At 45.1% G+C, this 14,015-nt stretch overlaps 1 long non-coding RNA gene across 3 annotated transcripts; it reads left to right on the forward strand.

Moving 5' to 3' along the window:
• Window positions 1–2,961: 2,961 nt before the first annotated feature.
• Window positions 2,962–13,620, forward strand: LOC111255842. Of its 3 annotated transcripts, none has more exons than XR_002675937.1 (3): window positions 2,962–3,970; window positions 5,189–5,685; window positions 7,078–13,620. It is a non-coding gene; the product is annotated as an uncharacterized LOC111255842 (long non-coding RNA). The 3 variants fall into 3 exon arrangements; XR_002675936.1 differs by having other exon boundaries at window positions 2,962–5,685; window positions 7,078–9,763; window positions 11,900–11,939; XR_002675935.1 differs by having other exon boundaries at window positions 2,962–5,685.
• The last annotated feature ends 395 nt before the right edge of the window (window positions 13,621–14,015 follow it).

Below are 14,015 nucleotides of genomic sequence, written 5' to 3' on the forward strand. Positions count from 1 at the left end.
ATGGAGGGGGCAGGTGGCTGGACCATTGAAACATCCAAACGCACTTATATCAGTGGCGCCACTCGAAACCTGCATGGCAATGCAACGTTCCCTTCCTACCATGGTAAAAGCACGACTAGCACCATGGTAACTTTGGCCCTGTTTGGTTGCTGCAGCAACTCGCCTCGCTTGAGCTTCGGCATCGCGGCACGGTTTGCTTGCTGCCGCACTTCTGGCGCGCAAAAAGAATGCAACATCTACTCAGTTAATTTGGTAGATATATAGTCATAAACTGTTAAAATTTTGGCACCAAACCATATGGTGAAATTTGGTAGATAAATAGTCACAATGAATAAAGTCAAAATGTTCTCTATTAAATTTAACAATGTTAGCGTCCTACTACGATAAATAGTCACAATTAAAGTCATATCATCTACCACTATTCATAATTATGAATAATGCCCAAAACCTTGGACAAGATGCCCCACAGCAACGAATAGCAGCGACTTATCACCTGCTAAATTTATCACTTACTAGACCAATTTATTTCGTTGTGGAAGTGTCCTAGAAGATAATTTGTTACCGAATCGTTTGACTTGTCGCGACTCTCTACTAGATGCCATACACTATTATGGATTTATGGAACACGTACTACTGTTAAATTTGCCCTGTGCTGGTAATAAACTTTTTTTGGGATACAGTTAAATCTATAAATGCAGAAAAGCTAAAAATAACTAATAATTTAGGACGGAGAGAGTAACACGGAGCTAGATAATAATTTGGCTTGCTCACCACGCTGGTAATAAATTAGTGTCCTAGACGATATTTTGTTACCGAGCACTTTTAGATTCATCAATTTTCTCTGCTAGATGCCCCACGCTGTTGCGGAACTCTATTGTTAAATTTACCAGTGCACAGCAGGACACTACCACTGTCACTTTAATTCGTGGTAGGTGGACTACTATATACCGGTAAAATATCATCTTGGAACACTGCTAAATTCACACAATACGACAAATAGCCACAATTTGATCAGGTTGTCTAACTGAGAATTATCAGGTACTAGGCGGTGCCCTGTGACGCTGTGAGCTAAACAGCATAGCGAAGGAAAATTTAGGTACACACTACGTACGCGCGTATCTGGCAGAACTGCTTTGGAAACCATGCGGTTACCTTACGCGTATGTACTTGCCTGCCCCCTGCCACTCCCGTCAGGAAGCATTTCCTTGGCGAGGAGCCTGACATCGACGCAGCACTACTGCTAGTACGCACCGAAACCTGCGTTTACCCTACTTGTCTCATTCTCTGTCAGTCTGTGACGACTTGAAAGTTTTTTTTTTTTTGAAACGAGACTTGAAAGTTTTCGAACGAACATATCGATCTGTGGCTTAACATTGACGCTGCAGTAGCAAAAAGGAGCACGTTTTGCTAAGGCACCCGCCTGCCCCCGAACACGGGCGATCGAGTCAACTGTACGTGCAGAAAGCAACCAAAACTTCCTTCACTTGAATGAATGCTTCGGTTACTAGCGGTAGTGGCTCTCGCGTCATGCGTCGTCTCCGCTTCCGTTCCCTCTGTCGACAAGTGTAAGGGACGACCACTTTGAGTTTATCAAGTCAAAAGCTATTTAGATTTTGATCAAATTTATATAAAAATAAAAATATTTAGAATAGTTTGATTTTGAAAAAAACTCTAACACCATGGTAATACTCGTGCTGGTGGCTCCTTGATTTTTGCTGGGCGCGCGTCTTTAGCAGTTGGATAATGGAGATACAGCGCAGCGGCCAGCGCGGGTGCAGCGCTAGCTGCTTGGAGTAGTTCCAGTGGCAAGTGACTGCGTTTTCAGTACTGCACACTACTGTGCAGGGCCGCACTAGAGCAGGAAGCAAAGAGTTGGTGCCTGGTGGGTTGGTGAAAGTCTGAAACATCGTCGTCTACCCAAAGGAGGAAGATTTACCGACTCCGAACAACAATGATTTGCTTACAAACGCACTAGTACAAACTAAAGTTCCCTTGGAAAAAGGAACAATATCTCCGCCACCCGTATCTCCTTTTTACCGCCGCCAAACTTGAAGAGGCTGTGAAGCATACCGGACGGAATAAAATGGGGTAGAAGAAAAAGAAAAAAAGAGAACACAAAGTGACAGAGGGCTTAAATTAAACCAGCCGTGCAGCCCAACAGCATGCAAAAGAGACGATCGACGCAATGGGACCAGGCATCATATCTCCTGGCTAGTCAACGGAAAGCAACGGCGGGATGGCCATACGAACGAGCTCGACGCCAAGACCCACCGGTAACCTAAGGTTTGTCGGGTCCTTGTTACGTACGCCCATGATATGCACAGCAGCTTTGTCCATGTGAGGACCAACGGTGGTCATCTTTGGATGACGAGTGATTAACAACGTTATGTTGTTTGATGCTGCTCTTGACTTGTGATGTGCAGGTGTAGGATGTAACGTGACGGTTGACAGTATGCGGTGAAGGTCAAGTGAAAGGTTCATGCCGATGGACCAAGAGTGGTGAAGGATGAACGTGAATAGGTTGGGACCGATAGCCCTGAGGAATCCGGACGAAGTCATGGGCGGTCCACATGGTGCACAGAACGGCGAGAGGACATGACATGATGGAGACGGTGTTGGTCGAGTCGAGCGGGAGGCTTGGCGGAGGCCGGACACGCGTCAACATCGAGGAGGTCGCGTGGCGGCCAAGCGAAGATGGACGGTTTGGGTGCTTTGGGCCTCAAACCACAGCGCAGGCAGGTTTCCCGGTTTGGGCCTCAAAACCGGGGGTGAGCCCAGTGCGGCCGGAGCTTCGAGAAGGAGGGCACGTGGCGTCATCGCGAAGCTTGCATCGAGGCGAAGCAAAGTCGTGAAGGCGGCGTGTCCGTCCGATGCGCGGATAAAAACTTGGACCAAAATGCTCTTGCGTGGATAGTTATCCTAGTTATAGTGTTAGGGGTAGTATGGTCATTCATCCCGGACTATATATAGGGATGGGGGCTGGTTATTTCAGCACCTCTTTGCTTAGCAACTATTATCATTTGGCTTAGAGGCTAGTTATGTGCTTAGAGTGAGAGGAGAAAGGGAGATTAGAGAGTGATTACTCTTTTCTCTTGATTTCTTCATATTCAGTGGGTGGATGAAGGGAGGATGCTAGTCCTCATCTTGTATAGAAGATGTTCTCGTGATTTAGCTTTGTTTGTTGTCTCAAATCGTGCTAAATCTTTGATTCCTGAGCGTTTTTCTTTTTCCCTATTTTTGGAGCTATTTTTCGGGAATTTTCGTTCATCATGTTTGAGCCCGAATCTCGTGAGATTGGTTGAAGGGAAATGTTGCCAGGACCTTGGAGAGCATCTTTGATATGATCCCCCTTCAAATCCTTCACGAATCCGGCTTGATTTTGAGTTTTCCCAAATCGTGTTCTTGAGGTAGGGTTTCGGTTTTCTCCAAGATTTGCAATGAATACTTGAGCTTTTCGAGATTTGTCTTATGGATCTATTTTCCCTTGGGGTATTGCATCCTTGTCTCAAGTTTCGTTTCGATCCGAGGAGTATTGACAGAGTAATTCTGGATCAAAGTTGGGCGAGTTCTTCAGGCGTTCTTATGTTCATTCGGTTTGCTCTTCCTATTCCTCTTTTGTTCGTGTGTGTGCGTGCAGGGCATCGAAGCGAACCAGCAGCGAGCAGTGAACAACAGCAACATGCGAGTGGGCCAAGTCCAGCGACGCAGGCCAGCACGGCAGGTAGCACACGGCCCAGCAACTAGCGGCCCGTCAGCAAGCCGGAGCTGCACCAGGCCGACCACTGCGAGGCGGGTCAAGTCTGACCAGGCGGCTCAGCTAGCTGCACCAGCGTGCAAGCAGCCCAGCTAGGAGGCGCAGAAGCTTGGCCGGTCCAACTATGGGAGCTAGTGGCCCGTTAGCAGCTGTGAATAGCCCAAGCCTCAAGTGACAGTAGGAGGCCCACGCAAGCAGATCTTCTGTGAAAGCACTGTGAGCTTGATTGTTTTAGTTCCTTGCCAATTCCATGCAATTGCGAGCTAACCACTGTTGAGTGGTTTAGCAATTTAATCCTTGCGTAGTTCTGTTACTTGCTACTAGTTTTGATTTCCCGTATTACTAATCTGCGTAGTTTATTGCTGATCCTTCCTTGACTAGTTTAGTAAGTGCTTAGTAGTATCCTTGCTTTATTTTGTTTGTGCAAGCTTGATGGAGTCGAATCATGCAATGTTTCCGCTGTAATATGAGCGTGTCTTATCGTTCCTAAGGTGAGCTTGTCACGAGTTGACTAGCGTCATCTTGACGATATAACGCGTAGTGTGTTTTGGGGTTGCGTTTGGGACATAGGTCTTGTTCTCGTTGAGAATTTTTTATAGGCTCCTATTCACCCCCCTCTTGTCACCCTTTCAGTCCTTCAATTGGTATTAGAGCTGGTTAAGGTTTTTCATACCCTAATTGGTTTCGAAACCTATTATGGCAACCTCTGAGCGTTCTTCCTCGACCGCTGCACACTACTTTGATGGCTCTGACTATCAGTATTGGAAAACTCGCATGAGAGCCCATCTAAATAGTAGAGGAGCAGGGGTTTGGGAAATCACTCAGGATGTGTCTTATGTGATTCCTGCTACTCGCTTGACTCAAGAAAAAAGAGATAAATATCACGCCAATAACAAGGCGGTGGATATCATGTTTGCAAGTCTGTGCCGTGCTGAGTTTGACCGTGTCGAGGATCTATCTCTTGCTCATGAGATTTGGTCCAGACTTCAGAGTTTCCATGAGGGAAACAGTCAGGTGAAGGCAAGACTCTTTGAGAGACCTACAGGCGTGAGTATGAGAACTTTGTTCATTTGCCTGGAGAGTCTGTTGATGCTTTGTTTCAGCACTTTCTTGCTATTGTGAACAAGATGAAAGCAAACATCACTGTCTTACCCTACACCGATCATGATAGAGCTTTAAAGCTCCTACATGCTTTGGATCACGAGGTGTGGGGTACGAAGGTTGATGCTATCATCGAGTCACCAAATTATGAGACGCTTTCCACTGATGAGCTCTTTGCTAAGTTGAAATCCACGGAGGCTGACAAGAGGCTCCGAGCTAAACAGGGGAGCCCTACTGATCCAAATAGTATGGCTCTCATGTGAGGCTCTGGTCAGCCTAAGTCTTTGAGTGGCTCTTCTTTGATGTCGTTTGTCTTGTCTTCTTTGGTTTTAGTGTCCGAGGAGCAGCTGGAGGTTCTTGATGATGAGGAGCTTGCCTTGATCACTCGGCGATTCATGCGCTTCAACGACAATCCCAATAACCGGTGAAGGAACAACAATACATGTTTCGGCTGTGGGAAGCCAGGACACTTCACCGCCGACTGCCCCGATAAGAACAAGTCCAAGAGCGGGTACAACTACAACAAGCACAAGAACAAGGACGACATCAGGAAGAAGAAAAAGTACACCGATCGCGAGAAGAAGGAGCATCGCAAGAAGGCCAAAGAGCATGCCTTCATTGCCTCCCTCAGCGACGTCAACTCCAACACCGACGACCACACCGACTCAAGCTCAAACGAGGAGGATGACGATCGCAAGGCGAAGAAGAAGGACGGAAAGAACTTCAACAGCCTCTGCTTCTACTCCGGTAAGAACCACGACGGGTACTGTGTCATGGCCCTCAACTCCAAGAAGGATGACAAGGAAAGTAACTCCGACACAGAAACTGAGGTAAAGTCTACTCCTGAATAGCTTGCTCTAGAAGTAGAAGAACTGAATGATTGCCTGATCAATCAAGATAAGCTGCTTAAGAAGGCTGCTAGAGAGCGAGTTGAGCTTAAGGCCAAGTTAGAGAGTGCCTTGATTGAGATTGATATGCTCAAGTCTTCTCCCACCATTTCTGATGTTGTTGAGTGTGATGAATGTGCTATTCACATGTCCAGTTTAGCTTCCTTACAGTCCAAACATGCTTTGCTTGTAGATGAATTAGATTTGGCTAGGGCTGCACTAGATGAGATTAAACTAGACCTGTTTTGCTTGGTGCTTGCAAATCTTGCCCTACTTTACAAACTAAATTTGATGATGCTTGTGTTAGGTTTAAGGTTCTTGAGAAATCTGAAGTTTCTGTTTGCATTGAATGTCCTGAAATTAGAGATGCTTTGCAATATGATAAGGATGAGAATTTTTATTTGCGCACTGTTCTTAGTTGGGTATCAAGTAGGGAACCTCAGCTAGGCATGATGATTCAGGAGTTCAAAATGGCTGATGGTTTTGGGCTTGGATCTGTTATCAAGGGTTGTCATTTTAATGGGTTGCACAAATTCTTTGATGGGTTGTGTGAGAAGGTGGGTCAAAACAGTGGAGAGAGAAAGAAACCAAGCTACAACCAGTGTGAGCCACCAGCTGACTATACCCCTCGAGAGTCACCCACATAAAATAGAGAGCAACCCAATCCAGCCAGTGAGCAAAATGTGTCTGAGTGTGTGAGAGATGGAGTTTTCATTGAGACACCACCTAAAGCACCCAAGAAAGCCATTTGGGTGGAAAAGCCAAACCACCTCAAGAACAAGCTTGACACACTTTCGGAAATTACTCCTAAGAAACCTCCACCAAAACCCCAAGCCAAGCCACAACCTAGAGTGAATCCACAGCCAAAACAACCTACTAGATTCCACTGTGAGTATTGCAAGAGAGGGGGTCACCTTGAGAAGTTTTGCTTTCGCAAGAAGAAGGCTTCAAGGCATGAGTGTGAGTGGGGAAATAGGGACATGTACCACCCTTCTCATGGTGTAGATGCGCTTAGAGCAGCCTCTGCACCTCGATGTGTGGATAGTATGCACTTTGCTTCTTCGTGTGGTTTTGCCAAGCATGCTCCTCGCCATGATTAATATGGCCCAGGACAGCATGGCCGTGACTTTGAGTCCCAGAGGTACAATCGACCACGTTTTCCTCCTGTGCCTCCTAGTGTTGGTCGTAGTCCTCTGGTGAGCAAATGCCTCAACACTGGGGTTGATTATGTTAACCCCACTCTTGAGCAAATGGTTGAACACTGGTATTCTACCTATTTTTCTAACCCCAGTGTTGAGGCATTTGCTCATCCTTGGTCTCCTTTCATGTGAGTAGGTCGGAGACCTGGAGAACACGTGGCTCATTGATTCTGGTTGCTCTCGACACATGATCGGTGATCACAAATAGTTCTCCAGCCTCACCCCGGTGATGACCAAGGAGTACATCACTTTCAGGGATAGTAACAAAGGTAAGGTTCTGTCTGAAGGTGCTATCAAGGTAAGTGAGAATTTCATACTCAAGCGAGTTGTTCTTGTTGATTCTCTCAGTTTCAATTTGCTTTCGGTTTCGTAACTTCTTGATGATGGAGTTGAGGTTCGTTTCAAACATGGGGCTTCATGGATTTTAGATTCTCGAGGTTATCTTGTGTGTATGATCGTTCCTAAGGGTCAAGTGTTTCGAGTGGATTTCTCTAAGTCATTTGGTCTCTCTCGGTGTTTAGTGGCTGGCTCATCTTCTGAGCTTTGGAAGTGGCATAGGAGATTGGGTCATTTGAGTTTTGATTTACTTTCCCGCTTGAGTGCTTTGGATCTTATTCGAGGTATGCCCAAATTAAAATTTGAGAAAGATCTTGTTTGTGCTCCTTGTTGACATGGAAAGTTGGTTGCTGCTTCCCATCCACCTGTGAATCAGGTGATGACTAAGCATCCAGGCGAGCTGTTGCATATGGACACTGTTGGTCCATCTCGTGTTTGCTCAGTTGGTGGGAAGTGGTATGTGCTTGTGATCGTTGATGATTTTTTGAGGTATTCATGGGTTTTCTTCATGGAGTCTAAGGATGAGGCATTTTATTTTGTTCAAGATTTCATCTTGAGGTTGAAAAATGAGCGACCAAAAGATGTCATAAGAGCTATCCGCGTGACAATGACACAGAATTTAAGAACACTCATTTTAAATCCTTTTGCAATGATTTTGGTCTTGAACACCAGTTTTCATCGCCTTATGTCCCTCCTCAGAATGGTGTTGTTGAACGGAAGAATCAGACCCTTTGTGAGATGGCTAGGATGATGCTTGATGAGCATAGGACTCCTAGAAAATACTGGGCCGAAACTGTCAACACTGCTTGCTATGTTTCCAATTGAATCTTCTTACGAGCTTTCATGAAGAAAACTTCTTTTGAGCTGATGCATCGACGTTCCCCCAAAGTGTTTCATTCTGAGGGTGTTTGGCTGCAAGTGTTTCATTCTCAAGCAAGGGAATTTGGACAAATTTGAGTCTCATTCTACGGATGGGATTTTTCTTGGTTATGCTTCTCATAGTCGTGCTTATCGTGTGCTTAACCTTGGAACTAACCGGATCATGGAAACTTGTGAGATTACATTCGATGAAACTATGCCTTGCAAAACTTCTATCTTTGAAGTTGCAAGTGAACATGAAATGGGGCAAAGCATCTTTGAGGAAGAGGAAGAGCGTGTGAATGGTGGTGATGAAAAAAATGATGAGATTGATCGAGTTCCAGCTGCTACTCATGTACCTTCTAATTTGACTACAATGGTTGATGGTCTTACCTCCACTCCCACTACTTCAAGCCATCAACAACTACCACTACATGATGAAGAAGAAGAAGTTCAGGGTAATCCAGCTGCTGTTAAGGGGGAGGTGACTTCAGAGCAAGAGGCTCCACATACATTCAGCGTCGCCATCCTCCACAACAAATGATCAGTAACTTACATGAACGCACCACTCGGGACAGCTCTAGGCAGATTTCACACTTTGCACATTCTGCTTTTGTTGCCTCTTTTGAACCCTGAGATATTGGACATGCTTTATCTAATTCGAACTGGGTCAATGCAATGCATGAGGAGTTAGAAAACTTTGAGAGAAACAAGATTTGGGTTTTAGTTGAACCACCTCCAAATTGCTACCCTATAGGAATAAAATGGGTTTTCAAAAATAAACAGGGTGAGGATGGATTGGTTGTGAGAAACAAAGCGAGGTTAGTTGCTCAAGGTTTTATCTAAAAAGAGGGGATAGATTATGAGGAAACCTTTGCCCCTGTTGCCCATTTGGAAGCGATTAGAATCCTTCTAGCCTTCTCTGTGGCTAAAGGTTTTAAGCTCTTCCAAATGGATGTGAAAAGTGCCTTCCTAAATGGTTTCATAGAGGAGGAAGTGTACGTGTAACAACCCCCTGTCTTTGAGACTCCTAAGTATCTTGATCGTGTTTTCAAACTTCAAAAAGCTCTCTATGACCTAAAACAAGCATCCTGAGTGTGGTATGCTAGATTGAAATCATTTTTGCTTGGGAATGGGTTTGAAATGGGGTCAGTTGATAAAACACTCTTTCTCCTCAGGCAAGGCAAAGACTTAATGATTGTTCAGATTTACGTGGATGATATTATCTTCGGTGGCTCCTCTCATGCTTTCGTTGCCAAGTTTGCAGATGACATGAGCAGGGAATTCGAGATGTTTATGATGGGTGAGTTGACCTTCTTTCTCAGGCTACAAATCAAGCAAAGCAATGATGGAACCTTTGTGCATCAAGGCAAGTACACGAAGGATGTGTTGAGGAAGTTTGACATGGCTGACGCCAAGCCATTGTCAACTGCTATGGCGACGACGACGGCTTTGGATACGAATGAAGATGGAGAACAAGTGGACCGGAAGGAGAAAAGGAGCATGATCGGCTCCCTCTTGTACCTGACGGCGACGAGGCCGGACATACACTTCGCTGTGTGTCTATGCGCTTGTTTTCAGGCTTCACCGAGGACATCTCACTGTCAGGCAGTGAAGATGATCATGAGGTATCTCCGCTTTACCCCTGAGTTCGGTTTGTGGTATTCTGCCTCCCGACACTCACGCTTTGGGGATACTCCGATGCGGACTTTGCTGGGTGTCGCTTGGATCGCAAGTCTACCTCAAGCACTTGCTGGTTTCTCGGTTTGTCTTTGGTCACTTGGTCTTCTCGCAAACAATCTAGTGTTGCTCAGTCTACCACCGCAGCTGAGTATGTTGCTGCTACTATCTGTTGTTCTCAGCTGCTTTGGATGATTTCCACTTTGAGAGACTTTGGTTTGGATTTTACTCATGTACCCCTTCTTTGTGACAGCACGAGTGCCATTAGTGTAGCCAAGAACCCCGTTCTCCACTCAAAAACCAAACACATTGGTGTGAGATATTATTTTCTAAGAGATCATGTTGAGAGAGGGGACATTGACCTTGGCCATGTTGCTGCCCAAAACCAACTCACTGATATTTTCACCAAACCCCTGGATCAAGCCACTTTTACTTGTTTGTGGGGGGAGTTGGGTGTTTGCTTTCCTTTCTGAGTTGGGTTTTGGAGCTTCTCTTTTATTATACTTGTATCATTTATGTACAAAACATGGTAGGATAGCCACTTCTTCATGATAGCTTTGAGTTCTTCATGTATATCTTATCATGCTATCTTTTGTGATATTTTGTGGTGGATGATACATATGAACATTATGTCATGCTTTACCATAGTTCACATTTGTGTATGGCATATTGTTCATCTATATCATTTTTGCTTAGTATCTTTGCATCTATATCATAATGCATTTTGTATCATACTGCATTAGATGAGCTTCTCCTATATACCCTAAGTACTCCCTTATGCTACTTGTGAGCTAGTGTTGTGGTTGGTGATTTTGATGCAATGTGCAGTTATGCTCTTGATGATATTGTATACTTGTTGAGATAACTATTTTTGAAATTCAATGCTAAATTCTACTCTATTAACTTGCTTATCTCCCATGAGTAGATGCATAATTATGGTTTGCCCTTGTTTTAATACTGGTTCTGTATCAAGCTTGTATTTGGAATCCATGTTCTTTTCAATTGGGTCAAAGATTTAGGTATCATTGCAAATGTTTAGCCCATGATGCACCCCTTGGGGAAGCATGGCTTCTTTGTGCCGCAAAGGTACTTCATGTATTTTGCTTTGTGTGAATAATGAAAATAAAAATGCTGACAAATTCATAAATTCACCAATTTTTTGTGCTTAATGTGATATTTTTGCTTGCTTAGTTGTTACAAGATGTCTACCAAAATAAGTAGGCACTTGGTTTCAACAAGTTTTAAACATGACATGTGATGCATATATGGGTTTTTGCAATGATGTCTTGTTGAGAATGGGTTTTCCTAGTATGAGCTCTTGATGGACTAGTCTATTCTTGCTTGGGTGATTCTTAACTAGGTGCCTGCTCATGTGGTGATCTTTTTATACATTGCTAAAACTTGATACTTGCTTCACCTCCATTGTTGTAACTTGATATCATCTTGTTAGCGATGCTATTGTTTCTTATGATCCATCAAGCTTTATCTCCCCTGTAGCCTTTGAGAATGCATTGTGATATATTTGAGAAGCTTGTTAGGTTCTGCATTTCCATGGTATGCATTTTGTGCTTTCATGCTTTTCTTGATGGTTGCATTGTCAATAAGAGGGAGATAAATCTACACAAACTCATTCATCTGTCAAGGGGGAGACTTTGCGTGTATGCATGATTTCAGGGGGAGTGCATATGTTCAGGGGCAGTATTTATGAGTTGTTGCTATGCTCTTGTTATGCTCTTGTGCTCTTGTACCAGTCGCGTTGAGCTATTTACCTCTTCTTAAGGAGCCAATTTTTAATTTGAGTTTGGATTTTCATGTGATTGGTGTTGAGCCCGTTTTATGCCTCTTCTTGAGAGATCACATGATTTTGTCTCAGTTGTGTAGAGCTGTTTCCCTTATCTTAGGGGACTGAGATTTTCTATTTGAGTTTCTTGTTTTCTGTTTCAATACTATGAATTTGTGGGGTGTTGTCAATACACTCATCAAGGGGGAGATTGAGGACCAATGGTGGTCACCTTTGGAAGATGAGTGATTGACAACGTTGTGTTGGTTTCATGTTGCTCTTGACTTGTGATGTGCAAGTGTAGGATGCGACATGGCGGTCGACGGCGTGCGGTGAAGGTCAAGTGAAAGGTTCATGCCGATGGACCAAGGGCGGTGAAGGATGAACGCGAGTAGGCTTGGACCGATGGACCTGAGGAGTCCGGGTGAAGTCATGGGCGGTCCACATGGTGCACAGAACGGTGAGAGGACATGACAGGATGGAGACGGCGTTGGTCGAGTCGAGCGGGAGGCTTGGCGGAGGCCAGACACGTGTCGACATCGAGGAGGTTGCGTGGCGGCCAAGCGAAGATGGACAGTTTGGGTGCTTTGGGCCTCAAAACCACCGCGCAGCCAGGTTTCCCGGTTTGGGCCTCAAAACCGGGGGCGACCCCGGTGCGGTCGGAGCTTCGAGAAGGAGGGCACGTGGCGTCATCGCGAAGCTTGCGTCGAGGCGAAGCAAAGTCGTGAAGGCGGCGTGTCCGTTCGATGCACGGATAAAAACTTGGACCAAAATGCCCCTACGTTGGTAGTTATCCTAGTTATAGTGTTAGGGGTAGTATGGTCATTCATCCCGGAGTATATATAGGGATGGGGGGCTGGTTATTTCAGCACCTCTTTGCTTAGCAACTCATTATCATTTGGCTTAGAGGCTAGTCATGTGCTTAGAGTGAGAGGAGAAAGGGAGATTAGAGAGTGATTATTCTTTTCTCTTGATTTCTTCATATTTAGTGGGTGGATGAAGGGAGGATGCTAGTCCTCATCTTGTATAGAAGATGTTCTCGTGATTTATCTTTGTTTGTTGTCTCAAATCGTGCTAAATCTTTGATTCCTGAGCATTTTTCTTTTCCCCTATTTTTGGAGCTATTTTTTGGAAATTTTCATTCATCATGTTTGAGCCCGAATCTCGTGAGATTGGTTGAAGGGAAATGTTGCCAGGACCTTGGAGAGCATCTTTGATATGATCCCCCTTCAAATCCTTCATGAATCCGGCTTGATTTTGAGTTTTTCCCAAATCGTGTTCTTGAGGTAGGGTTTCGGTTTTCTCCAAGATTTGTAATGAATACTTGAGCCTTTCGAGATTTGTCTCATGGATATATTTTCCCTTGGGGTATTGCATCCTTGTCTCAAGTTTCATTTCGGTCCGAGGAGTATTGACGGAGTAATTTTGGATTGAAGTTGGGCGAGTTCTTCAGGCGTTCTTGTGTTCATTCGGTCTGTTCTTCCTATTCCTCTTTTGTTCGTGTGTGTGTAGGGCATCGAAGCGAACCAGCAGCGAGCAACGAATAGCAGCAGCACGCGAGTGGGCCAAGTCCAGTGACGCAGGCCAGCACGGCAGGGAGCACACGGCCCAGCAACTAGCGGCCCGTCAGCAAGCCGGAGTTGCACCAGGCCATCCACTGCGAGGCGGGTCAAGTCTGACCAGGTGGCCCAGCTAGCTGCACCAGCATGCAAGCAGCCCAGCTTGGAGGTGCAGAAGCTTGGCCGACCTGACTACGGGAGCTAGTGGCCCGTTAGCAGCTGTGAATAGCCCAAGCCTCAAGTGACAGCAGGAGTCCCACGCAAGCAGACCTTCTGTGAAAGCACTGTGAGCTTGATTGTTTGAGTTCCTTGCCAATTCACTTGATTGTTTGAGTTCCTTGCCAATTCCATGCAATTGCGAGCTAACCACTGTTGAGTGGTTTAGCAATTTAATCCTTGCGTAGTTCTATTACTTGCTACTAGTTTTGATTTCTCGTATTACTAATCATGCGTAGTTTATTGCTTATCCTTCCTTGACTAGTTTAGTAAGTGGTTAGTAGTATCCTTGCTTTATTTCATTTGTGCAAGCTTGATGGAGTCAAATCATGCAATGTTTTCGCTGTGATCTGAGCATGTCTTATCGTTCCAAGGGTAAGCTTGTCACGAGTTGACTAGCGTCATCTTGACGATATAACGTGTGGTGTGTTTTTGGATTGTGTTTGGGACATAGGCCTTGTTCTCGTTGAGAATTTTTTATAGGCTCCCATTCACCCCCACTCTGGTCACCCTTTTGGTCCTTCACCATGGTGTGCGGGCGTCAATTTTCTCCTCTAGCAGTAATCTGCCTTTTGCCCGTGTGGTTGGGTTGTTTGGGGCCTGCCTTAGCTTTTCTGGTGTGGAAATTTGCTGGGATTCTTGAGC

The sequence above is a fragment of the Setaria italica genome, chromosome I, assembly GCF_000263155.2.
Source record: "Setaria italica strain Yugu1 chromosome I, Setaria_italica_v2.0, whole genome shotgun sequence".
In the NCBI taxonomy this organism is placed as follows: domain Eukaryota; kingdom Viridiplantae; phylum Streptophyta; class Magnoliopsida; order Poales; family Poaceae; genus Setaria; species Setaria italica.